This window comes from Mixophyes fleayi, chromosome 3 (genome assembly GCF_038048845.1).
Source record: "Mixophyes fleayi isolate aMixFle1 chromosome 3, aMixFle1.hap1, whole genome shotgun sequence".
Lineage (NCBI taxonomy): Eukaryota > Metazoa > Chordata > Amphibia > Anura > Limnodynastidae > Mixophyes > Mixophyes fleayi.
Window position 1 is genome coordinate 19314349 of NC_134404.1, and position 24886 is coordinate 19339234.

A 24886-nucleotide genomic window follows, 5' to 3' on the forward strand; every position below is an offset into this window, starting at 1 on the left:
ATCAAGTACTTAATTCGCTTCACAATGATCCTCGAGTTATTAAGATCTTGAACTCAGAGCAGTACGTTTTGGCCACTGTGCTTGATCCAAGGTTTAAGACCAACATTGAGTCTTTGCTTCAAAATGAACGAGATGTGAACTTTTGCAAGGAGCTATTGCTCGGCAAGTTGTCCGCTGAACTGGGCCTTGGCTTGACGACGTGTCCTCCTTCACTTTCTCAAGCTGTTGCTGCCCGTAAAAAATTGAATTTTCAAAAAAGAAGCAGGGGGGACGCAGGGGGCAGACCAGAACAATTTAACATCTGGGCTGATTTGAAGGATTTTCCTAAAAAAATGTGTGACCTTGCCCATAACTCCATCCAATATGAGTATTAACATGCAAAGGATGGTGGAGGATTATTTTCAAGAGGTAGTTGATATGGAAATGTCAGACAGTCCCTTTCCTTACTGGGAAGAAAAGCAGGCCATTTGGAAACCCATGTACAAACTTGCTTTGCAATACCTAAGCTGCCCACCCTCCAGTGTGTACTCTGAACGAGTGTGCAGCACAGCCGGGAACCTAGTCAGCGATCGCTGTAGAAGGTTACTTCCAAAAAATATGGAGAAAATTATGTTTATAAAAATGAACTACATCTTTCACGAGGAAGGCCTTCACCATGGCTTTGTCCATTTCTATTAATATTGTGCAGTCTATAACGGCTGAATTTTTTGGTATTTTATACAAGTGGAGGGGGGCCTAGAGAGACAGAAACCAAACTGCCTTTGTCCATTTCAATTAATATCATACTTGCCAACTCTCTCGGAATGTCCAGGAGACTCCCGAAATTCAGGTCAATCTCCCGGGCTCCCGGGAGAGCTGGCAAATCTCCCGCATCCCACTGCAGCCACCACTAAATGACACGATTCAGCCAGAATCGCGGCATTTTGGCCCCGCCCCCCGCGACAAACCGTCATTTTCGTCGCGGGGGGCGGGGCTAAAATGCCGCGATTTGTACAGTCTATAACGGCTGAATTTTTGGGTATTTTATACAAGTGGAGGGGGGCCTAGAGAGACAGAAACCAAACTGCCTTTGTCCATTTCTTTACATATTTAACTATAAGTGTAGGGTGTAATATACATCCAAAGACGATGGCTGCATTGCCAATATGCATAGATGGAGAGGAAGACAATCTGGTTTGTGTGTAGAATTAATGAAGGCCTACCAGGAATTAAACTGTTTTTTTGATAATTTATTAGCTTTACAAGTATATTACTTATCCAAGAAACAGCTGGAGCACTAAATTTGGTTCTTTTATGACCAAAAACATTGATTTTTGAACAAAATAGCAAAACAAAGCCAAACAAAACCAAAACCAAAACACGCAATGACGGTTTGGCAAAACCAAAATACGACGGTAATTCAGATCCAAAACCAAAACACGGGGGTCATTGACCATCTCTAGATATAACCATGTTTGATCCTTTTTAGCAGTAAAACGGTTATTCCAAGAAATTCTGAAGTTCCAAGAACTCCTATTATTCTGAAGGCAGCTGGGCTCTGTATTCTAGGAAAGCCAATGATATTTTCCAGCGATGAAAATCAGGACTGTCCTTGGACAACCGATACACTTAACAGATCTAAATATAACGCTTCTTCATCATAAAGTGCTTTGGTTGGATGAAAGTATCTAGGTCTGGCTTCCATACAGCATCTAACAACAACCGTAATCCATCTGCGAGAAACATTCCAAGAATTTGCTGCACCTGAAAGATCCCACTTTGTAGAGCAGCCTAATAAAGTTTGCAAGAGCCATTAAAGCTCCTGATAACATTGTGAGTCATATAAGCACAGCGTTCTACAGATAAGTCAATGACTCATGAAAGAAGCAACGCTGTACAATAAGAAGAGAATAAATGATTTACTTGTAAAATAGCATACAGTTTATTAGGAAAAATGTATTTTAACGACAAGATAATAGTAACGTCTCTTTATGTTAGGGAATGAACGGATAGGCTGCGTTCCACTTGAGCAGTTGGCATCCAGTATGTGGTTAGGACCATGGTAACCAGCTTGACTCAGAAGATCAGGGGGTAAATGTATCATACCCCAGTTCTGTCAACTCCCGCGCCGAACTCGCGGGAGTTGACAAAACCGGGGCATGATACATTTACCCCCAGGTCTCTTTCTCTGCCACGAGTCTGAATGTTTTTGAATTTTTTTTATTCCCATTAAAAAAAATCAGTTTTCAATGCAATGTTCTTGCAGGAGCCTATGGTGAATACTCAGTTTAGTATAAAACTCTGAAGCATCTGTCTGTGGGGTTAAAACGACATCAAGCATCACTGGACTCAGATTTGGATCAAATCAGGACTTCGGGAACTTCCTGTTTTAAGCCCCAGTTACAGGTTATACCTCCCCGTCCCGGTGGTAATCGTTACGATTACCACCATTCCGACACCGAGGAGTATTACACTTAAATTCCGAATGTGGCAAAAAACGATTGTAATGTAAGCAGACTTACCTCCAAATCGACGCTGTATATCTCCGATCGCAGCAGGATGGTGACTGGAAGTTATCCTGACTAGTCAGGTGTCCGTCAGTAGATTTTCACGTCATCGCGACCTGTATCACTTTTGATTGAAAGCGTCAATGTCAGGACCCCGCCGGTTAAGTGTTTAAACACTTAACCCGACATCGCCGCTTTAAATTAAAAATGATACTAGTCGGAATAACTTCCAGTCACCATCCTGCTGCCATCGGAAATCTACAGTGTCAGTTTGGAGGTAAGTCTGCTTATATTACAATTGTTTTTTCCCACATTCGAAATTTAAGTGCAGTACTCCTCTGTGTCGGAATTATCCACACTGTTAAAGAGTACCGAGCCCCCCGTCAAGTACACAACATTTCTTGGGGTGTCCTTTATCTTACCTTCACAACATATTTATAGTTTTGCAAACGTTTTCTGTAAGCACAAACTGAAACTCTTCTGCCTACATAGGCAAACCGAGGGGGTTTCCTAGTACCTGGAAACCCCCCTCCAGGCCTGGGGCACTGTATAATTGAGGTAGCTGGACCCTGCTCCCACTTCACAGAGCTCTGCTTGAAAAGAGAGAGCTGCGTGCACCTAACAGTAGTGCACGCTGCATTGCCCATGTATATTATGGGGATAGGAAAAGTTGGAGTGCAGCAAAGCACTGTCTAAAATTCTAGCCACGCCCCCATGCATGCTGGTCATGCCCACTGGTGGCGTGGTGTGGAAACCCCCCTCTACAAATCCTGTGTTTTCCCCTGACCTAGTTGTACAATGAGCGTGACATCAATCTGATTTCGGGAACTACTGTTTCCACACGTGGTCAGGTGCATCTTCTCTCATCCCGAAACTCAGGCTGTGACAAAGTATATTGAGGAAAATCTAGAAAGGGGATTCAAATAGAAGTCTGTCATGTATATTCTGACTCCTGATCCATTGCCCTGGGCTTGCAATCCAAAAATCGTCACCCTATTTGATATTTCTTTCTTAATTCTTTTCTTTAATTTTCAAATTGTGTGACCAGGTCAGAGGTGCTTAGAATCTTATTCACATCTGAGAAAGCGACAAGTAGAAAGTGGTCTTGGGTCAGGTAGATGATTTGGCAATGTCATATGGCTCAGTAAATGCACCTATTGGTTTCCAGAATGATCTTTCAATGCCTACTCTATCAGTTTATCACGTGCTTCAAATAAACGACTCTCCTGACGATCATACTCATCATCAGCATGTGAAAATGTTCCTTCAACGTTTACACGACGGTGGACTCGATGCCAAGTTTGGATCAGAGGGAGATAAGGGAGGTCAGATGTATACGTTATGCTGAAATGAATCTGCATTTGTGTACGTGCTCTGTCATGGTGAAGATTAAGGGCATACTCTTACGGTGGCTCAGTGGTTAGCACTTCTGCCTCACAGCTCTGGGGTCATGAGTTTGATTCCCGACCATGGCCTTATCTGGGAGGAGTTTGTATGTTCTCCCTGTGTTTGCGTGGGTTTCCTCCGGGTGCTCCGGTTTCCTCCCACACTCCAAAAACATACTGGTAGGTTAATTGGCTGCTATTAAATTGACCCTAGTCTGTGTGTCTGTCTGTGTATGTGTATTAGGGAATTTAGACTGTAAGCTCCAATGGGGCAGGGACTGATGTGAGTGAGTTCTCTGCACGGCGCTGCGGAATTAGTGGCGCTATATAAATAGATGATGATGATGATGATGATGATGATACTCTTCCGATGATACTGAACTTAGGTCTGGCGTTTCGTGTTTTAGGTTTTTGATTGTTTGACTATTGTCACAGCTGATGACGGGGCCTGCGGAGAAGCAGACCAACTTTTTGATATTTGACGAGTGACGCTGGTTATTGATATCACTGTGTCCAAATTTTATTGGAAAAGGGGCAAAGATAATTCGGTCAAGAAAGGGAACTTCAGACTGCTCAAAAAACAGATTTCTCTTAACTCACATAGGAACCTACTTATTTATCTGTTTTTACAGCAAAATCCCCCGAAAACAGCAGTTTTTGGGGTGTTCACTTCATACATGACCACTTTGCAATAATGACCATAGAAAAGATAGGAGAGGGGTCTTCGTAGGAACAGTAGTTTTTTTGTGACTGCTGTTCCTGTTGAAGGTTTTTAACAAATTACGCCTCTTACTTCCTGTCGGCCGTCACATGACATGCGTATAATCAACGTCTGTGTGCGTGACTGGCAGCCATAATGGACTCCTATCCAGAGAGATTTTAAAAAGGAGATAATGATATGTAGGACAGATAGGAAACATCAATTTCAGATTTATTCTTGAAAGGTACTTAACATGTGGGATTGTTGCTTTAACTGGAGGGGATATGGGCCTGAGAAACATTCATAGATTAGAACCTTAGATGTTCATTCTCATCGTCTCATCATGAACTTGCATGAGCAGAATCCTCTCAACCAGGGAAAGGGTGCCCGTAGGTCACCCATGTGAGAAGGGGGTGCTCTTACCTACCATTTGTTGGGTCATACCAGCTGAGATGATGGGTGTCCATCCGTTATGGTATGCACATGGGTCTGTCTTTGTGGCTCAGTGATCTCACTGGCTGATAGGGAATTGATAAGATGAATATATGCCTCCACTAAGTGAAAGTGAAGAGTCTACGTTAACATATATTGCAGAGCACCTGACACAAGCAATATATACCTCTAAAGCGCTATTTAACCACTGAATTGCCAAACATCTGCAGTGCATAAGAGAACTTCACTTCTGCTAAACAAATATATGACGAGTATGTGCTCACCCACTGTCCCTTACTTAATACAAGTTATATACATAAAATATATACACATGAAGGCCCTCATTCATCAAGGAATGGAAAACGGATATAATGCACGTTTTATTTTAAACACAAGAACGTTGGGCGTACGCAGGTCTGTATTCAACAAGGAGCAGATCAGAAGATACGTCTATTAAAAATACGTCTGTCGATGAATACTGTGCTGTTACAAACACAATGCACCGTAGGATACGTCCAATACATATGTGGAATATCAAGTCCCTAAAGAACAAACAGAAAAAATAAAATTTAATGATTGTCATCTGTTAATAATATAATCATTAATGACAAAACATTAATTAAAAAAAAGGGTTCCCCTTCCATACTATGCATTTATTAGGATGTTTTTAATATCTACTGTACATAAAACACATTTTTACAGTTGATCCAGATTACAAACACATGTTGTAGCATCATACACAGCTGACATCATTAGTAATCAGCACTTACACCCAACCTGTAATTGGTACAAGAGATACGACAGAACAACATGTACCTGAGAGATGCCCAAAACTTGAATCAGACACTGCTGCGTGCGCTGAGCTTGGCACGCCCTTACTGTACTCTGACTATGTGAGTTCCCCTCCCCGATTAGCCCCTGAAATCGTAGGCTGTAGTAAAGGTCCTTTGCACACGTTGCTGTGTTCTCTGGTGTATGGTCCGGTTCTGGTAATACGGCACGTATTGGCATTTATGGTGCTGAATACATCAGGCCCATAATGTCCGGGAGAACAATCCACCCTCCCACATTCTGCAAACTTCCCTTACTGCGCGATACCACGAATTGCAGAGGGCGGAGCCACAGTGACACGATCTCCAGGAGGGGAGGTCTTGAATGTTGTCATGTATGCTGTGCAGTGTAGGACATCTACTGGGCAACATTACTTCATACTTGCCAACATTGGCAAGTTGTTTCCCGGGAGGCAGGTGGGTGTGTGGGGACGGGGCGCGAAGAATCGCATCATTAGCCTCGCCCCCAAACTGTCATCAGTATTTTGAGCCAATAAAATCAGGGGGTGGGGCCACGATGACGCATGCACGACGTCACCAATCCCCGCCCCCTCCGTTTAATTTAACAAAGCTGGCCGGGATCCGGGAATTGCATGCTCTCCCAGACTCCGGGAGAGTGGGCAACTATGCATTACCTTCCTTCCCAATATTATCAACAGGAAAACCTCTTTTAAAGACAGTCAGTATTTGCTTACAGTATATTCTATTATATTGACTACCTAAATCTTTATGTAATAGGTTTGTACAGAAAGCAGTTCTAGGATTGACAAAATTAACTTTAATCTGCAATAATGCTGTTCGTCCCAATGTATTAATGCAAGTTATAGTTTGTCGATTGATCTCAGGTCAATCTGTGCTTCCCATTCCTTAATGTCTCTATGAACTATAGATGGGTTTGCAATAATAATCGGAATTAATATCTCCGGAGGAATTCACGCACGTGTCTTTATGCAGTAACATCCATGACATTATGAGTAACATGAAAGTTCAGACTGGTCATTACACAGTATGACACGACTCCAGGTATCGTTTTCTTGATAATTATCCAACCACAGGGAATTTGGAAGGGGGAATTTCAGTCAGAGAGTCCCCCGGGTCACATGACTCCTCCACCCAAGATGGCAGCCCCTCCTTTCCAACCTTTCCTTGACCCAATTGTTGTCAGATTCAGCATTCAGACCCTGTGGTAACTGATGGGGAGAAATTCCTTAAAGTTATGCAGTAATATACGACCGAGTCCCTGAAGCTATGTGACTTTATGTTCCCCTTATGTCACACAACGATGAACAACGTATGGCTGTATTGCAGATTATTGTATATTTAGTATAGAAATGTGTCTGCTACATTAAAAAATATATATATTATTTTCATCTCTACGCTGTGCATTTATCTGTGAGCCCAGGTGACGTCGTCTTAGCCCATTTAATTGTTTAATATAATTGTGCATGACTAGATAAGTGCTGCTCATCCTTTCTCTTCATTTCCTCCCATAGATCTAATTGACGCGCAGCTCCCGCCACAAGATTTCTATTAGAGTCTGTCAATAGGAGATCAATGAGCTGTCTTCCTGATGCTGAACGGCCTCACCTCTTCCCTGCAAATTCATTTTCCCGACCAGCTTTGTTCCCATGAAACCAGCTGCGGATCCACAAAGCTAAAGGTACGTCCGGAGATCTGTGCGCTTCTGGGAAAGTTATAGTCACGTGTTTCTGCTTCATCTGTACAGTAAAAAAGTAATAGTATAATAGGATAAATGTGTAATTATTGAGCAAACCATCAACAGCGTCCGCAGTAAAAGAATAAACAACTAAATCATGTAACGTTTTGCTGGGGTTTAAAATAAAGTAACGGGATCATATTCAATTTAAACAGATTGGTTACACCGCTGTCAACATTATTCAACTTTTAAAGCTTATTTGAAGTAAAAATTCAACCAGTTACACAGTACGGGCCTGATTCATTAAGGAACTTAAATTAAGAAATTTCTTATTTAAGTCTCCTGGACAAAACCATGTTACAATGCAAGGGGTGCAAATTAGTTTTCTGTTTTGCACATAAATAAATATAAATATTGTCTGTTTTTTCATGTAGCACACAAATACTTGATAGCTTATTTGTACACTGAAATTTACAGTTGATATGTGTGCGCTACATGACAAAACAGTCAGTATTTATCTTATGTGCAAAACAGAATACTAATTTGCACCCCTTGCATTGTAACATGGTTTTGTCCAGGAGACTTAAATAAGAAGTTTCTTAATTTAAGTTCCTTAATGAATCAGGCCCTAAATCAATAACAAAAGAGCCAAAGAAAAAAAATAAAAATTATTTTTTACATTACAGTGAAGGTGCTTCTGTTCTTTAAAGCAAAATGGGCCTGATTCATTAAGGAAAGTAAGTCAAAGAAAGGAGTAAGTTTTCTCCTGGAGAAAACCATGTTATAGAGCAAGGGGTGCAAACTAGTTTATTATTTTGCACGTAATTTCAATTCTGGCTGTTTTATCATGTAGCACACAAATACTTGATAGCTTTATTTTACACTGAAATTTAAAGTTGATCTAGGACCTGCCCTACCCCAACTATAAATCTGTCCCCACATTTTAAATTTACCTCCCCCTCCAATGCGACATAGTTTTGCCAAGGTGCAAAGTTACTCATTTTTTTGCTTGCCTTTCCTTAATGAATCAGGTCCAATATGTCTTATATGAGCACAGTGTGTAGGCCTATCTGGGCAACGCAACAGGAGATATATGGATCATTTACGACCCAGTAAAAAGGGCAATGGTTTTAGTTTTTCATTTGTGATTTGCGGATGTGAATTTGCATGGCAGGACGCAGTTATCCAGGAGAGGGAAAGACTTTGGCGGACTGAGGAATTCTGTAAGAAATATGTGATAGGCTCAGTAATGTAGCATGTTAGGTGGATATATGTAAATATAAGATTTAAGCCTAAGTTGTTGGCCCTGAGGTACATTGTTTATCCGGATGCGCTGATAGTTGCTGTTATAGTGGATGTAATTGTTAATATCTCCCTCTACCTCCTTAGAAAACAGCTTGAAGGGTGCTATCCAAAAGGATGATATGTGTTACTGGTGATAAGTGCTTATAAAAGTCAAATCATAAGAATTACTATTCCAGTGAGTGACAAGTTGAGGGATAGAATGCGCATATCCATCCCAAATCATAAATGGATTCGATCATATAGCACCAGATTCACCCCAGCTACTTTAGTCGTCAAACATGCCCATGTACAGGTTGGCCAGGCTCAGGGCAAACTTGGTGCCCATAGCCATCCCTTTGATTTGTAAAGAATACTCTTGACCAAAAGAAAATACTTACGTGGTAAAATTATTTTTTTTTGTAATTTAATATAAATTCATGTTGCCACTCCGAGATGCCACTGTTTTGTGATAAATACTGCCCAGCTTCTGCTAAACTGTGTAAAATATATAATCACTTTGTGGCTGAACTTGAGAATTACTTAACTGAGAATCAATTAATTATCAGCTCATTAACCAGACACATTTGTGTGGACAATCCTTCCATACTCCCAATTATCTTCTTAGCCACTCTCTAATAGTGCCCAGTGCCATACAAGATCCTTGTGGAAATAGCTGGTACCCAAGTCTCAGATTAAGTAGCAAAGTCTTCAGGACTCTGGGGGTGTCAGTCACACAACCAAGTCCTGAAGACTTGGTGCTGTACTACCACCTAGTAAAAATGTTATTAAGGTGTCACAGCCCCTAGCTCTGTGAAGATCTGTTTCTTCCATTCCTTTAACAGACCTACCCAAAAACTGCAGTAGGGTTTTTAATGTTGAAGGACTAATCACAAGCTTCATTCAAGAAATTGCAGCTTTTGATTGGTTCTCCCACTCAGGTCTAGAGGGGGATTACAGGTACCCAGAATCCCCCTCTAGACCTGAAAAACTGTTGGCATTTCTTTATCCAAATTCCTGCACTTGGCCTTGCTCCCCGGGACTCCGACCATTACCTCAATATCCCTCTTGAGTTAAGAACTCTTCCAGCAGTGGACTAGTCATCTTTATCTCATGAGAGCTTTGTGCTATTTAAAGGTTGCCTGACAACTATTTAATGCAGTGATTGGATGGTTACGGCACCCGTCCAATGAGTTGCCATGTGCACTTAAATATTCAGTTAAATATTGTACCTAGTGCTTTACTCTCCCTATAATCCAACCGCGGAGGTGGAGGGATCATCTCTTTGTGGGCTTCCAAGCGGCAGTTGTGAGAACGGAACTGCAAGTTGAGGGACTCCCACCTTTTTAGTCCCTATGTTCTGGTGAAAATAGGAAATTGGGATGGTCTCGCCCTCCTTGCACTGTAACAGTCCCTGTTTTGTCCAACGAGAAAAACAAACACACATACAAAAGGGCAGGTCAGAGGGACCTGTAGGTTTCTGGTATCAGATTCTACGTTTGTGTACAACAGTGTGCTGTGTCTCTAGACACGTTCCTTATTCATTATCATCATCAGCTATTTATATAGCGCCACTAATTCTGCAGCGCTGTACAAAGAACTCACTCACATCAGTCCCTGCCCCATTGGAGCTTACAATCTAAATTCCCACACAAACACACACACAGACAGACACACAGACTAGGGTCAATTTTGATAGCAGCTAATTAACCTACTAGTATTTTTTGGAATGTGGGAGGAAACTGGAGCACCCGAAGGAAACCCACGAAAACACGGAGAGAACATACAAACTCTACACAGATAAGGCCATGGTCGGGAATTGAAGTCATGACCCCAGTGCTGTGAGGCAGAAGTGCTAACCACTGAGCCACAGTGCTTCCACATTCCTTATTGGCCGGTCATGCCTCTAGCACATTCTGGGAGACATTATATTAAGTTGAATAGCTGAAAGAAGCATACCGTGGCAAATCTGTGCCATAGCTGTAAGTTGCTATTTATTGTTTTGTTAAAACTGAAAGCAGAGTAATGTGTGTTCTGCTTATCTGATACATTCAATGCATAACTTTGGACTTTCCAGATCTAGTTTTATATACACTCCCTTAGAAAAACCTGTAGATCTGGTTACAAAGGTGAAAATGCGACTCAGCGTCTATTGTTTGTTTAGTAAACTATGTCCCCGTCTCTGCACAGCATCTCCTATCACTGAGTCATTAAGGCCCGCACACCGAGCGCAGCGTGCGTTTGTTTGTAAATGGTCTCTGCGTGCTCCCGAAGTCAACAAGGAACGGATCGAAGATACGTGTGGTGATGACTACGGGTGTAGGTTTACTCTGCTGTACTAGACCAGACACTGCAGGATACATACAATACCTATGGGGAATATAAAATCTCAAAAGACTCAAAGAAAAAAAAAACATATATATTCAATTAATTTACATGTGAATATTATAGTCATTTATGATTATTTTTTTGTTTGTTTGTTTTTTAATTGGTTTTTTTCTTGAAAAATATTTCTTAGGGTGTACTTAATGTCTACTGTACAAAACAGACATTTTTACAGTTGCTACTGAGATTGCAGACACATGTTATAGCATGCATACATGACTGCAGTGTCGGACTGGGGCATGAAGGGCCCACAGGGGGAATACAATGCTAGAGGCCCACCAGAGGGTGGTGTGGCCAGCCACTAGAGAGGCGTAACCAATACACTAGAGAAGGTGTGGTAAGCCCAGTCACCAAAAATCTGGATTGACCCGCTAGAATCAGAATATTTGGCAGACTGTCCTGCTCTCTCCTACCTGTTTTTGTCACTTTCACCACCTGTGGCTGCTGGTTTCTTTAGTTGCGGCTTGTCTGGGTCCTGGAATATTGGGGGCCCTATTTGGAAAAAAAAATAGGTACATTTACGAAAATTCCTACCAGCCCCGGTGTTAAATCAATAGGACCCACAATTAATACTTAGGACTTCCTCCAGTCCCAACATTAAAATAATGGTATTTACATTTAATAAATAATAAAACCTAATTCCCTCCCTCTAAACAGTCCCAGCAATAAATTAATAGTATTTACATATAATAAATATACCTATTTCCCGCAACCGTCACTGCCATTAAATAATTAATATTCACATTTAATAAATAGACCTCATGCTCCCTAAACTCAGCCCCACATTCAATTAATAGCGTCCAAACCACCCCATCTTAAATTAATAGTCCCCACTATAAAATTGAATTGCCCCACCATCACCCCTCAATCAAAATAGCACCCATTAGTTAGCCACCACCTACCACACACACACACACACACACACACACACACACACACACACACAAACACAACACATTGCCACAATCCCACTGTGCCATCACACACACACACTACATTGCCACAAGCCCCCTGTGCCATCACACACACATACTACACTGCCACAAGTAAAATGGATGGAGGTCACAAATATCTTTGCACATTATACAAAAAGAATAAAAAAGTTAATAAAGACACACAATGCTCAAATACACTTTAATTGTTTAAATGACTCATGAAGAAACTATTTTCTTCTTTCTCGATCCATCACAGTCCATATGGATAAGACAAAATAACACCCTCCAGCCCACTATGAATGGCTGAAGCAGAATGATCAAAGCCGGGATTCCCTAGGACTTCCCTTCACCACCAGCCAGTCACAAGCGGCCAGCGTGGGAAAACGTTTGTGATTGGCTGGTGGGGAAGGTGGATCCTAGACTCCCCACTTTCACCATCTCATTTGTAATGTGAATGAAGGTTGTTTTATGGGAATTCTTTATGGGATGTTTTTGTAGAACTGGGAATTTTAGACAGGATAAAAGGGGTAAGGGGAACAGTTTTGGAAATGTCACTCAACTCTATTTTATATATGTTAATCTAATTCTTGCCCCTTACCTAGTGCTGTTCCTAATTTTGATGTTACCCCCTCCTTTGTCCTGAAAGGATAGAAGGCTTTATTGAAATTGCCGTGCCAGAAATTCCTACCTATGGGTACCAGTGGCTTCACTGAGGCATGAGGCTCGTTAATACCTCATGTCTCAGTGGTGTCACCAGATCCTGTAAATTGGTTCTGTCCGAAAAGCAGTTGGATACACTGTCAGATACATTTTAAGGGGCAGATTTACTAAAGTTTCTGGATTGCACTAGAAGATCACAGCTGCAATCCACTTTTTAGAAGTTTTTGGCAAATCTACCCCGAAATGTGTACATCGTAAAGAACTGCTTTTGTGCCTCGGTCCTCAGACTCACTGTATCTCTAGTTCCTAGTAAATTGATAGGCTATGTATTGGTCGTACTTGCCCCAAGATGCCTGAAATCCAATGACTTGCCAGGAGATTCCCGAATTTCGAAGACTATCCTGGAGAGCGGGTTGTTCCTGGTGAAGTGGGTGAGATGGGGTCTCCATTGCGACAAATTGCGTCACTTCGCCGAGGGTGACGGGGTCAAAATGATGCAACTGCTTAGCGGGGCATAACGACCCCTCCGCACTTGTACTTCACCTTCCCTTCGAGATCTCCCAGAGGTGAGAAAAAGAAAAGTTGCTAAGTATGATATTGGTTCAACCCACAAAATGGCTGCCTCCACTGTGCGAATAAATGGTGCACTTTCAACAGACCAGACTTTTTCATGTTAAACAGCTTCTGCATCGTGTCCGTAACAGAAAAATGGTGGGTGAATGAATTTTTCTGCCTGTCAGGACACAGGTCCATAAAACCATTTTAGTCAGCGAGAGTAAGAAAAGGTTGAAACTGAGGACAACGCTGATATTGATTGCGGAAATTGGATTAGTATTTGGAAGAAGCATTATTTCTTTTATCCGAGTATCCATCCGTCTCCGGAGATCCACGCGGCATGCTAATGCAATGCTTTCCATCCGGCTAGTGCATGCTAAGTGCTCTTCAGATCCTTGGTGCCAAATAGGAAATCATTGTGTGCACATCCATGGGGTCAGGCAGGCTCCACGGACAGTCCTGGATCCCTGACATGACACAAGGACAGGGCTGAAATACCCAATCAATTTCATTCACACACTGTAAAATATGTGGGAGCGCAGAGCTTTTCATTTTAGGCAAATGCGCCTAATTGTCCGCTTTATCAATACACCCTTCATCATTGCAACTTTTTTAGGTTTTTCTCCTAAAATAGTCAATTTAGCCTCATTTGTGTCATAAATATTACATGTGGCACTTGTGTGTGTTTGAGGATTTCTGTTACATTAGTAGAAATGTGTTTTCCAAAATAAACTGCCCCAGGAAGACGCAAATCCCCCCTATTTCCATCACCTCCAAGGACTAAGAACAGGTCCTTCCCCCACAGAAGCTGCCATATTGATATGTCGTTTTCGTGAAGACAGGTCATTTGTGCAAGACTTCGTGCATCACCTCACAAAGCTTAATTTGCCCGTGGTCCCGCTGTTTTGCCCTTCCATTTACTGGGCCTGTTTCATTGAGGCTCGTAAGTGCCGATATGTGCCGTATTTTGTGTAAAATCATTTTGCGCATGCCCAGAAACGAACCATACGCCAGAGAACACAGCAACATCCAATTCATCTTTGAGCGCAACTAACCCTCACTACAGCCTACGATTTCATGGGTAAAACGGGGAGGGGACTGGGTGCATGCATATAGTCAATGTACAGTAAGGGCATGCCAAGCTGGAGCAAGATAGTGACATATAAGTAAAGGTTTTTTTTCTCTTCTAAACCATACTTGCCAACTCTCCCTGAATGTCAGGGAGACTCCCTGAAATAGGGGTGGTCTCCCTCACTCCCTGAAGAGTCTGGCATTCTCCCTGATGCTGAGCCAGTACAAGACGTGGTTGGCTTCGCCATCTGTGGCATGATGACACAGTTCAGAAATTGTATCCTATGTCCATCTGTTGATGCCTATGGAGGTGGCCATTTTCATGGAGACCAAGATTTAATCAAAAACTGATTTGATAAATGTAAAAGACACTTCAGTCTCTAGAGATTCATTAGCTGCTTTTCTTTAACGCATAGTTGCCTACTCTCCCGGAATGTCCGGGAGACTCCCGCATTTCTGGGCGACCTCCCCAGGGAGAACAGGGCAAACTCCCGGTTCTCACCCCCGCAATAGATAAGTTGTGTGGGCGGGGCTTAATGACGCAAATATTGCATAATCTTAGCCCCAAATTGTGACAATTGTTTAGGGGCGGAGCCAAAATGATGCAATCCGCCAAGCCCCGCCCCCGCACACCCTCTTCCCTGAAACCAACTAGTAAAAGTTGGTAAGTATGTTATAAACACCACCAAGATATACTTTGTCATTCTCGCTTCAGCGTCAATCCGCCTTCCCAAAACGTCAAAAAGCAGGATTCTACCCAAAGGTTTTTATAATGAAATGCCCTGCTACTGGGGCGGCAACGTGGTAAGTTAACCCTTAACGCTCCAGGCCGGTATGGCAGAGACAGCGGAGCATCGCTAAGTTGCCTTGGCAAGACTTTAATGATTGATTGCGGCGATAGGTGATTTTCTAACGCTGCGATAGGCAACGGTAAAAGATCAGCTTTATTGACGCATTTTATTAAATAGACTCCTAAATCCTTACATTTTATAAAATAACGGAGGGCGCTGTTGGCTCCATAATCATCGTTAAATTATTGCCAGTTCCTGATTGGATGGCACACGCTCCCCTTCTCTGACATTCAGGGATAAATACAAAGGTTGGCATAGTACCCAGTATCTGAAAAGTAGATGTAGTGTTTTAGCCATAGTGTCACCTATAATCCCATTACTTGGAATAATGAGGAGATCTATTGGGAATCTGATGTAATACAGATAAGTTTCCTGGTAATTGCTACCTGTGTGGTTTTCAGAGAAGCGTATAATGAGGACTCATCCTCCCAAACTTCCACTGTGTCTCCCTAAACATGATAACTGATCCCACAGCAGACGCGGCTGTCTACCTACTGCTAATCACAGCTCACAAAGGGGGAATACAGCCAAGATACAGGTCATATTAACTCTAAATTACAAATAAATCACATTATTTTCTTTATAAACGCTAGAAAACAAAGTGTACAGTCAAGGAGGGTTCATTTTTATCATGATCAGAGTTACCGACAACAAGGTATAAAATATAAAATACTTGTTCTGAGATTTGCAGCAAAAAAAAGGTTGATTTTGTTTTTTATTGTTGTACAGTTTGATGCCCGAGCTCAGTGTGTTCCATATATGTACACAACTCTGTTAAACGTATCAATAACTGGAAACATGACTGTGGAATTTTCAACTTTGATTATTTCAAACATTTTTTTTTTTATAAAAAAATAGTGTTAAAAAACTAGAATTTTAAATTTGACAGCATCACATATTGAAATGTTTTACGGGAAGCACGCTTTAGACAGACCCCCACTTGAGATGTCCTTAAACAGCTGGCTAGCAGTGACGTAGTGTGTCTCTCCGGGAGCCGCTCAACCGTATTCCGCCAATGGATAACCAAATCTCTCGAATGACAGGTGGCGGAGTTCGTGCTAGAGCGCCTCCTCCGTTTTAAGTGGAGCCTGTATAATTAACAAGTAACAAATAGTCGCTTTACAAGTGCTGTTGTACCATGTACTGTCTTGTTGTTGCCCTTTGTACGGCGCTGCAGACCTCACGTGGTGCCCTATAAATAAAGATTAATAATAATAATCATAATAGTAATAATAATAATAGCCACCAAAAAATTTGCACAACAAAATGATTTATTTATACATTCAGAAGACTATTTATATAAAGCTACATAGAGTCCATGGTCCTGTGTATTGAACCCCACCTTTGTTTTCATATTGCTCATTCCCATACATTTCAGGCCCTCTTTTGGTATTGGTCACTCCCGAGGTTTGAACTTCCGTCCCTCTGTTGTTAGGTTGTGATCATAGAGATCAGCGATTGACTCTGCTGTGTAGTTGCACTGATCCCGCTGTGGATTGTAATTACTCACTGCTTGCGCCTGGGTTCCCCATGTGGCCAATCAAGTTCGTTCCCTAGTAAATTAAACCCCTCAGTCTGACACTGCCGTTCCTGTGCGGCAGGTAACGGAGATGAGCCAGATACAGCGCCTGATTAACAGTTCAGGGCGCCCCAGGGTAATACACTTGTACCGCCCCCTTCAGCTTCCACTCCAGGCTAATACGCAGGACATAAAGTCAAACTCCTCCTTAATTTAAAATCCAGCTCCTTCACTCACCCACCATTAAGTTCCCGTATTTTGGAAACTCAGATTTGTATAGCAGAGTAAAGGCATGAATGAGCGCTACTGAGGGGTATATATGGCGGGGGTGTCAGTCCGCGCTCCTCGCCATCCTTGTCTCTCCGACTTGCTTATACTCAAGCGCAAACCAAGGACTAAGGTTGTCTTCAGCCTTTACCATGGGAATACGTCAAGATTAAAACCTTACTACATTTTTCCTTTATTTTCTTTTTACTTTGGAGAACAAATATCCTCTAATATTTTAAAACTATATTCGGTTTATACCTCTCCCTCTCCTAATTTTGCACCCAACCAAAATTTAGTGCCCACCACTAAAACCCTGCAGCCTGATCAGCCTATTGGATAATCAGGCTCTGTCTGGATATCAATTCTCCATAAGAGTACCAACCATCCAAAAAACTGATAATGCTAAACATGGACTATCCGAGGATGCTGGCTCACCCTCCCGGGGCTCTGCCCCTCAAATAGATCTTCACTGTGAGTGCCACTGAGCATGTTCCCCCCCTGAGCATGCTCTGAAGAGGGGGCCTTGGGCGGGTGGACAAAAAACAACGTTGGGCCCTCCTCACACGTGGGCCCCGCAGCAGCCGCACACTTGATAGCAGTGGTACTTCTGGCACTGATGCTAAGTATAAATAATGCGATGTGCTACACAGTATAAACCAACACTCGTGTAAAATAAACAAAAGCGCTGTTGAATCCTGAGCCAGCAAAGGATAAGTCTGTAGGTAGGATTAGCAACACAAACACAGAGCGTTAATAGTGAAGTAGTTTGAAAAGATATAAACTGCGCACCTGGGGCCTATTTATTAAGCCATAAACCATGCAGAAACGACTTTTTCTGCATGGTTTAGACATTTCCAAGTAACATATCTATCTAACAAAAGCCTAGTGTAGGATATCACAGATATCTCCTGCATTAATTTCGCATTGAACCTCAGTCCCCATTATTTTCAATCGGATTGCGGTTTGGGTCAATTTAACAAGCTAAAAAACGCCTAGCTTTTCGGAGCTTGACCCGATGGCTCGCGCCATCTGAAGATGGCGTTACTCGCTCTACCCTATGGGGAGAGCATCATAGGAGGGGGATCTGCGGCTTCCTCCCCGCAGGCTTCCTGTTCTCCCCTCCGGTAACTACAGCAAGTGACACTGCGCAGTAAAGACTCTGGGTCAGAATCCGCAGTTGTTAGGGACGGAGAGTCATCCCCAGCACAGCTTCCTATTGGATGCACCTTTCAGGAATGTTTTTTTAATAAATGGCAGCAAAATATCATCCCTTATCATTGCGATGGTTCGGTGAACGAGATACGGACTTCATTATACCTTTAAGTTACAAGTTTTACTTTGCTGTAGATAGATTTTTACATACTACACATAAGTGTCCTTGTTACCCCCCTTCTTGATTTCTCCTGGAGATTCATGATGGAGATTTTACGGAGAAGGGACTAATGCAGTGGTGGGATTCAAATAAATTTACAACCGGATCTCTGCCCCAATGACCGTTTTAAATATGCAAAAGATATCAATATCAAGAGGCAGCTATATAGTCAAACCCAGGTGTGCGTGTGTGCATAAAATATTTCTTATTTTATGCTGCTAATACCGAGATAATAAGAGTAATGAGTCATGTTATGCCACACAGTAGTGGCCCTATTTCAAATTAAGCCGCAGTAATGCCCCCAGTTTATATTATATCACAGCAATGCCCCTCTTCATCACACTCTGCCATACTACCTTTGCTCCCCCGTCACACTCTGCCATGCTGCCTTTGCTCCCCCTTCACACTCTGCCATGCTGCCTTTGCTCCCCCATCACACTCTGCCATACTACCTTTGCTCCCCCTTCACTCTCTGCCATTCTACCTTTGCTCCCCCTTCACACTCTGCCATGCTGCCTTTGCTCCCCCTTCTCACTCTGCCATACTACCTTTGCTCCCCCCTTCACACTCTGCCATGCTGCCTGTGCTCCCCCTTCACACTCTGCCATGCTGCCTTTGCTCCCCCTTCACTCTCTGCCATGCTGCCTTTGCTCCCCCTTCACACTCTGCCATACTACCTTTGCTCCCCCTTCACTCTCTGCCATGCTGCCTTTGCTCCCCCTTCACACTCTGCCATACTACCTTTGCTCCCCCTTCACTCTCTGCCATGCTGCCTTTGCTCCCCCTTGCTTCCGTTCCTTCACTTACCTTTTCTATCTTCTCTTTTCTTCTCTTCTTGCTTGCCGACTCCTCTCTGCACCGCTCCTCACTGAACGTTAAGCGTGATGACGTCACGCCCGACATTCAGTGAGGACGGAGCAGGGAGGAGGAGTGCTGACGCCGCGGAGAGGTGAGGTGTTTTTTTTGTTTTTTTTTAAAGGAGCCTGCTCCCCCCACCAACACCCAGCCAGTAGGCACCGGTTTGCCGAACTGCGCCTATAATTAGGTATCGGTTCTGGCGAACCGGTGAGAACTGGCTGAATCCCACCACTGGACTAAGGTCCTGCAGTCTCATCTAGATAACCTTCATGACCTATATTAAGTGCACAGTTTGAATTCATCGATGTATCTCTGTCTGTTCAAACTAGTTTTTGCACTTGTGCTTTTTGATGCAAATGCAACATCACTGGGTAACCTAAATCGCCCGTCTTCCTTCCTGTAACAATAAGGTGCATTGCTTAAAAGTCCCAATCCAGTATTTTACCATGTCTTTTCTAGATTCGCATTTTTCATATAACTTCTGACATCTGACCGTCTTTATTCCTAATGACAAATCGTGTCATTCATTTTATTTTTAATACATCGGCTGACGTGTCCTTATTGTGCATTATTTGCACCTAGACAAAAAAATAGAAACTTTCTTCATATTTATTGTAGAAGTACTGTTGCCCCCAAATCTCTCAGCTGATGTAGGTTTCAAGTCATTTGCCCAACACAGCAAGATCCGCAGTGCCCCCACGAATTCATAAACACCATTAAATATCTCTAAATCTACCAACACATTTCCATATCTTGTTCTGCAAACAAAAATTCCTATTTTTGTGGATCATGCACACGGTCTGACTCACCTATTGTGCAGAGGTGAAGATTAAATCTTATCTACCCATCCATCATATGTCTAACCTCTAACTAAACAAACACACTTCCAGCTTTCAAAATAAATAAGGTATACAATATTTTGGATGGTAGGGCTGCAATTGAAATAGATTACAATTTTAAATAATCATAATAAAGGAATCCTGAATATATATAAAACACAATTCAGGAAACCAAATTAGCTACGTCTTGACTAAGGGAACCATGGACTTTATTCACCACCTCCAACTTAGGCTGGGTACACTCTACAGGTTTTCCAGCCGATAATCGGGCCAATCACATGATAAACGTCCGCTTGCCCCGATATCGTATTAGTGTGTACGCTCCAACGATGAATGTTTATCGTTCCAAAGCCCATGGTATCATTTTGTTTGATTTTTAAACCGGACTAGATCTCTATGGAGTGCGCAGAGTCACCATTTTTTTCAGCAGATGGTTATGACAGATCTGACGGTAAATCGTGCAAAACGTGTTTAATGTGTACACATGGATCTGCATGCTGATCAGGACTTTCAGTCGTTGGTAAAATCATTACAGCATACTTGGCAACTTTTCCTCGCAGGCTACAGGAACATCCCAGGGGGGAGGGCGTGTGGGGGCGGGGCCAGGACTTTATGAATCGCCTCATTTTGACCCTGCCCCTAAACGATTGTCACAATTTTGACCAATTACAGCAGGGTAAGATGGCACAATATCTGCGTTATTAAGCCCCACTCCTGTCATGTATCTATTGGGGGGCGAGAACCGGGAGGTTGCCCTGATCTCCCGGGAGACCGGGAGGTCTCCCAGAAATGCGAGAGTCTCCCGGACATTCCGGGAGAGTAGGCAACTATTTGTTATAGAAAAGCAGCTAATGAATCTCTAGAGACTGAAGTGTCTTTTACACTTCTGTCTCCATTACTGAAGTCATGTTGTCTTACCTGTCAGTCTTTGATTAAATCTTGGTCTCCATGAAAATGGCCACCTCCATAGGCATCAATACATGGACATAGGACACAATTTCTGAACTGTGTCATCCTGCCACAGATGGCGAAGCCAACCACGTCTTGTACTGGCTCAGCATCAGGGAGAATGCCAGACTCTTCAGGGAGTGAGGGAGATCACCCCTATTTCGTTGGCAAGTATAGATTGCAAAGATCTCAACTGGAGTGTCAGGCGCCGTCTCCGCACTGACACTTGGTGCAGCACCTTCTCAGCAACCACGTCCTGTTGCCTAGCAGCGGGACGCTATCTCTGCTCACCTGTCGGCAGCCAGCATGTCTGACCGCCAAAATCTCCCTAACCCAATCAGGATGCACCTTGACACATGTCTAGTGCCAGAGTATTGGTTCACTCCTGCTCCAGCATTTCCTGAACTTCTGATCCAGTGTGTTATTAGGTTCTGACTCAGCTTCCCGGCTGGTTTGACTATTTGGCTTGACCTGACTTCTCTCTGGATCCTCCCTGTGTATTACACCGCTCGGTTGCCTCTGACCTGGATTGCCTGACTACGCCTGTCTACTACTGCCGCTACAACGGTGACTGTCTTGGAGAACCGCGACCTGCGTACCCTCTGCAGCTAAGCCCAAACCCCCTTGCGGGGGTCCCTGGTGAATACTGGGGGTATGTTAGACTCCGCGCCTCCCTGTTTAGTTGCGCCAATACCGGATAGCGGCCATCTCTGCAATTCCGTGACATGGAGAAATGTTCTGTAGTGTGTACCCAGCCTTAGTGACTGGAAAAGACAAACTTATCACTGTTTGCAGACTTATTTTCAGACAGTTATCAGCAGATGGAGAAGCGTTCAGTTTTAGAATGAAATCTGGTCTCTTCGAAACTCAGAGCTCCTAGTATGATACAGTTTCAGTATGATTGAACCTTACACAGAATGCTAATTAAGACAACTTGAGGTTATAAGATATAAGTCCTGAATCATGTTTGGAGATACATCCATTTGCTTCACATATCTTGCGTGATTCTGCACTGCGCAGTAACGTAGGCAGTGCTGGATTAAGGCTCTGGGGGGCCCGGGGCACTTTAGACAGGGGGGCCCCTATGATGTAACATGGTTATTATTTTAGACAAATTCACAGGAAATACTGTGTGCACTACTGTTAGGTACACGCAGCTCTGCCTTCACAAGCAGTATGTTGTGAAGCGGGACATACCTCCCAACTGTCCTTGTAGTCGGACCCAATCCTGACTACGCGAGACATATACGAGTTCAGGACTGCCGGACCAGATTCAGGACAATTGGCAGACTGTCCTTCTCTCTCCTACCTGTTATCACTTTCACCACCTGTGAATGCTGGTGTCTTTAGCTCAGTTGCTGCTTGTCTGGATCCTGGAATGTTGGAGGCCCTATTTGGAAAAAAAAATGGGTACATGAAATTTTGAAAACTCCAACCAGCCCCAGCATTAAAACAATAGTATTCCCATTTAATATATAAACACATTCCCCTCCCTCCAAACTGCCCTATCAATAAATTAAATGGCATTTATGTCTAAAAAATATAACCATTTCCCACAACCATCCACTGCATTAAATAATTCATATTCACATTTAATAAAAAGACCTAATTATCCCCAAACAGCCCTAGATTCATTTATGAGCTTCCAAACCACACCAGCATTAAATTTATAGGTCCAATCACCCCATCTTAAATTGATAGACCACACTATTAAATTAAATTGCCCCACCATCACTCCACAAATAAAATAGCACCCAAAATATAATTAGCATACACCTGCAATCCACCATTAAATTAATACCCTACCTCCCACATTATATTAAGAACCCCCCTTCCCTCACACATTATATTAACATACTACCCCCACTAACTTTGTTCTATCCGCGTGCTGTATGACCTTGTTTCTCTTCTCTTCCAATAGCTGGCCACACATAGGGGAAAGGGGGGGCGGATTGTAAGGATCCGTGGCCAATGATAGAAGGTGACTGGTCTCGGAGGAGGGGCCAGCCACCAAGTAATAGAGACTTGGGCCAGTGTAGGGAGCGGCCCAAAATAGCCTTCTCCTATGCCCTCCAGCTCCCCGTCCCTGAAACTTGCATTGATACTGCACATAAAAACAAAAAAGAAACACAGATAAAATGACATCAGTTTTGAATATATATATATATATATATATATATATATATATATATATATATATGTATATGTGTGTAATCTAATTAAACCTTTAATAGAAGGGGCATGCTTCAATAAATACTTTAATATGTATTAATAAAATAGAGGATCCCATAACATATTTGTTGTGTGTATGTATATGTATATATATATAATGTATGTATATACATATACATACACACAACAAATATGTTATGGGATCCTCTATTTTATTAATACATATTAAAGTATTTATTGAAGCATGCCCCTTCTATTAAAGGTTTAATTAGATTACACACATATACATATATATATATATATATATATATATATAAAATTTCCAAGTGAAAGTGTGACTTACCTTACCTCGTTCAGCACAGCATCCCCCGTCTCCTTTGGTGTGGTCCATTCCTGGGAGGAGCTGCTGCAACTGTACATGCGCAGCAGCTCCTTTTCCTCCATCTCAGAATGTACAGCAGCCGCGGTGCTGCTGTACATCACGCCGACGCCAGCTGACAAATCCTGTGAAGGGTAGGTGCGCAGCCGCACAGCAGCACAGCCGCACAGCCGCTCAAGCAGAAATTGGATCACCAGGTGATCCGAACAGCTTGCGGCCAGCAGCGGGGGGCCCTTGGAGAACGGGGGGCCCGAACACGTGCCCCCTGTGCCCCCCCCTTAATCCGGCACTGAACGTAGGTGAGCATAATGGCATGCAATTCATGTCTGAACACAAATTAGACTTAGCCCTGTCTACGACTTGAGAGGCAGAATGTGGGAGGAAAGGGGAGAACCAACATGGGCCGTGTACAGTCTGACGCAGATGTGACCGAATCATGTCCTGTGGTTGTTTTATCACGGTAACTGTATGCAACTAAGATATACTATTAAAACGCATTGTGGTTCTCATTCATCAAAAAACACAAGATAATGTGCATTTAAAAAAAAACAAAAAAAAAAACGCACGTACAACGGATATTCGCACGGCAGCGGATCTAAAAAAAATACGTCTGTTGATAAATACGGGTCAGTGGCGCACTTAGGGGGAGTTTCCAGTAACCCAGAACCCCCCTTGCTCCAATCATGGAATCTCCCAGTTAGTAGCTTTATTAATTTTGACTATAACACAGCCTAGGACACATTTCCATTAGCATCTGCACAGGATTTCCCCATGAACATTGGCCTCAACAAAATGGCCATCATCACTTTTCTCTCTAGTGCATTATTTTTGCAGCTTTGTATCTAGTGCTCTAGTGTTTGTCTGACATAGAAAATACAGAAAGTAAATGTCCTGTTATCACCTGCAGTCTGATGTGCAGCACTGGGTAAGGAACTGCAACATTACTTGTAATAGTTTTAATTTTAATTGGGTGTGATAGAAGATTAATAATATTTTTGTAGAGTAATATTAATGTGGTTAGATGGTCAGATTTATGTAAAGCAGTGATCACATTACTGTGCAGCTTACTTTATGCCTCGTTTTTTTATGTAACATTTTATTACATTTATGTACATTTTACTGTTCTAATTCTCGTCTCCATATCATAATACAGCACTACTGCCTAATTTCTGTTTTGTATGCAATTCTGAATTATTTTGCTATGCTGAATGTATGGACACTGCACAGTACCACTTCTTTTTATGTAATTCCCATGCTATATATAAATGCACTGCACAGTACCACTTCTCTTTATGTAATTTCCA

General features: G+C 42.6%; 1 protein-coding gene across 1 annotated transcript in view; it reads left to right on the forward strand.

The window, feature by feature from the left end:
• The window catches only part of NCOA1 (nuclear receptor coactivator 1), a 329252-nt gene that overhangs the window by 64599 nt on the left and 239767 nt on the right, over positions 1–24886 (forward strand). Inside the window, exon 2 of the mRNA XM_075201166.1 lies at positions 7327–7493. The gene's annotated coding sequence lies outside the window, so the exon portion shown is untranslated. The remainder of the gene's footprint in view (positions 1–7326; positions 7494–24886) is intronic.